Source organism: Arachis ipaensis, chromosome B4 (assembly GCF_059453495.1).
Source record: "Arachis ipaensis isolate K30076 ecotype BB chromosome B4, ASM5945349v1, whole genome shotgun sequence".
In the NCBI taxonomy this organism is placed as follows: Eukaryota; Viridiplantae; Streptophyta; class Magnoliopsida; order Fabales; family Fabaceae; genus Arachis; species Arachis ipaensis.
In genome coordinates this window covers 96336026-96339512 of record NC_142439.1, presented here as the reverse complement: position 1 = coordinate 96339512, position 3487 = coordinate 96336026, and the positions used below count along the sequence as shown (strand labels likewise).

The window sequence follows — 3487 nt, the reverse complement described above, 5'->3', positions numbered from 1 at the left end:
GAACAAGGATAAGAACATTCTTGTTGAGGCTGATCCTGAACCTGAAAGGACTCTGAAGAGGAAGCTAAGGGAAGCCAAAGCACAACTCTATGGAGAAAATCTGACAGAAATTTTCGAAAAAGAAGGAGACATGGCCGAAAATAATAACAATGCAAGGAAGATGCTTGGTGACTTTACTGCACCAAATTCCAACTTACATGGAAGAAGCATCTCAATCCCTGCCATTGGAGTAAACAATTTTGAGCTAAAGCCTCAATTAGTTTCTCTGATGCAATAGAACTGCAAGTTTCATGGACTTCCATCAGAAGATCCTTTTCAGTTCTTAATTGAATTCTTGCATATCTATGATACTGTTAAGACCAATGGGGTTGCTCCTGAGGTCTACAGGCTTATGCTTTTCCCATTTGCTGTAAGAGACAGAGCTAGAATATGGTTGGACTCTCAACCTAAGGATAGCCTGAACTCTTGGGATAAGCTGGTCATGGATTTCTTAGCCAAGTTCTTTCCTCCTCAAAAGCTTAGCAAGCTTAGAGTGGATGTTCAAACCTTCAAACAGAAAGAAGGTGAATCCCTCTATGAAGCTTGGGAGAGATACAAGGAACTGACCAAAAAGTGTTCTTCTGACATGCTTTCAGAATGGACCATCCTGGATATATTCTATGATGGTCTATCTGAATTATCAAAGATGTCATTGGACCATTCTGCAGGTGGATCCGTTCACCTAAAAAAATGCCTGCAGAAGCTCAGGAACTCATTGACATGGCTGCAAATAACCAGTTCATGTACACTTCTGAAAGGAATCCTGTGAATAATGGGACGCCTCAAAGGAAGGGAGTTCTTGAAATTGATACTCTGAATGCCATATTTCAGAACAAAATATTGACTCAGCAAGTCAATATGATTTCTCAGAGTCTGAATGGAATGCAAGCTGCATCCAACAGTACTATAGAGGCATCTTCTGAAGAAGAAGCTTATGATCCTGAGAACCCTGCAATAGCAGAGGTGAATTACATGGGTGAACCCTATGGAAACACCTATAATCCCTCATGGGGAAATCATCCAAATTTCTCATAGAAGGATCAACAAAAGCCTCAACAATGCTTTAATAATGGTGGAAGAAACAGGTTTAGCAATAGCAAGCCTTTTCCATCATCTACTCAGCAACAGACAGAGAATTTTGAGCAGAGTCCATCTAGCTTAGCAAATATAGTCTCTGATCTATCTAAGGCCACTGTGAGTTTCATGAATGAAACAAGGTCTTCCATTAGAAATTTGGAGGCACAAGTGGGCCAGCTGAGCCAAAAACTTGATGTGCGGAAAACGATCCGACACAAAACTCACCAGCAAGTGCACCGGGTCGCATCAAGTAATAATACTTCACGGGAGTGAGGTCGATCCCACAGGGATTGAAGGATTGAGCAATTTTAGTTTAGTGGTTGATTTAGTCAAGCGAATCAAGATTTGGTTGAGTGAATTGTGATTTGCATAAATTGCATGAGAAGTAAAGGGAATGGGTAAATTGCATGAAATTAAAGAGAACTGAAATTTAAAGTGCTGAATCTTAAAGAACAAGAAATTAAATGGCAGAAACTTAGAATTCAAGAAATGTAAATTGCAGAATCTTAAAGTGCAAGAAATGTAAATGGCTTGGATTGTAAAGGGAATTGGGAATTGGATTTGCAGAAATTAAACAAGGAAAAGTAAAATTCAACAAGCAGAGGAGTAGAAGATAACTTGGATTGAACCGGATCTAAAAAACAGAATTGTAAATGAGCATGAAAAGCATTAAACAGAGGATGTAAAATTGGAATTTAGATCTCAGGACCCAAGAGACTAGATAACCAAGTCTAGATCTCAATGCCTTCCTAGATCCAACAAGAACAATTACAAAGGAAATGTAAATTGCAAAGAAAGTAGATGAAGAAGCAACTAACCGAAGCTGAAATTCAATTAAGCAGAGAATTAAACAAGATCCCAAGGTGAGATTGAAACAGATTTCCTTCAATTCTCCAACCCAAGATCCAAGACAATTGTAATTGAAATTGAAAGCAAGAAAACTAAGAGGAAGGAAATTCAATTCTCCTTCCCCGAGACTTAGAAATTAAAATTCACTCAATACCAAAAGCTCTCTGAAAACTCTCTATGAAAACTAAAAGGGAAAGCTCCCTGAAAAACTTAAATCCTATGCTATTTATACACTTTCTTCAAATGGTCTTCAAGCCTTCAATTGGGCCTTTGCTCTTGATGGAATTGGGTTGATAGAGGCCTTGGTTGATTGCTCTTGGAGTTTGGAGAAGAACCGAATTGAACCGGGTTTGGAATCATGAAAGCTTGAGTAAAAGTTTGAGCAAAAGTTTGAGGCAAACTTTTACTCCAACTTTTCACATCAGCCACCCTCTTTTGCTGATACCAACGTTGGGGCAAAAGTTTGGGGTCAAACTTTTGCTCCAACGTTGGCCTCCCCTTGCACACTCATGGCGCCAACGTTTGCCAAAAAGTTAGAGGCAAACGTTGGCGCAAACTTTTGCTCTCCAGGGTGTGTTGTTCATGCGCCAACGTTTGCCAAAAAGTTTGAGGCAAACGTTGGCGCAAACTTTTGCTCTCCAGGGTGTTGATTTGTGATGCCAAAAGTTTGCCAAAAAGTTTGAGGCAAACTTTTTCTCAAGCTTTTTGCCCAAAAGTTTGCACAAAAGTTTGAGGCAAACTTTTGGTCCAGCTTTTTGCTCCCTGGTTCATTTTCACTTATTCCAAAAGTTTGAGCTAAAGTTTGAGGCAAACTTTTGCTCAAACTTTTTGTCCTCTCTTCCTCCTAGCCATTTCTTCTTGCTTCAACCTTTCTCCAAGCTTTCTTCACCTATCATTAATCAACCAAACACATCAAATCTATGCTCAAAATCATGAGATATTCATTCTTTCATAATATGTGACAATTATAGCATAAAACCTCATGAAATTGCATTAATTCATCTATGGTTGATTAAATCAAAGGAAGCATGAAAATCTACCCAATTGGCTTGCTTATGGCTCAAGAAAGTGCATAATTCAATTGAAAACAAAAGAAAAAGGCTAGTGAAACTAGGCTAAGATGACTTGTCATCACAACACCAAACTTAAAGCTTGCTTGTCCCCAAGCAAGAAATGATTTATTGAGAAAAAAGAATGAAATGGAAGAGGATGTTCATGCTAGTAGAGTGTTATTGGTAGTTCATGGGGTTTTATGTGGATATGTAAACACTCACCTCTTATTGACTCTTAAGCCTAGAAAGTCCCCTTCAAGCTTCAAGTAACATACTGCTATGACCTCTCATTATTTCTTTATCCTTGGCTATTATTTTGTTCATAAGCTTTATTTGAGTGTCATGTGTAGCAAGTTCATTTCCTTTTCTTTATACTTGACACATTATTCACTATAGACACTTGGCTCACATTCCTTCTTAGAACATTGATGCCCAGCACCTCTTTGGGCTACTAAATGCCTTGTAGTTAG

At 38.6% G+C, this 3487-nt stretch overlaps 1 non-coding gene across 1 annotated transcript; it reads right to left on the bottom strand.

Annotated features, from left to right (window-relative positions):
- Positions 1–523: 523 nt before the first annotated feature.
- On the bottom strand, positions 524–631 carry LOC148568465 (small nucleolar RNA R71). Its single transcript, XR_015883071.1, has one exon. It is a non-coding gene; the product is annotated as a small nucleolar RNA R71 (small nucleolar RNA).
- Positions 632–3487: the final 2856 nt, after the last annotated feature.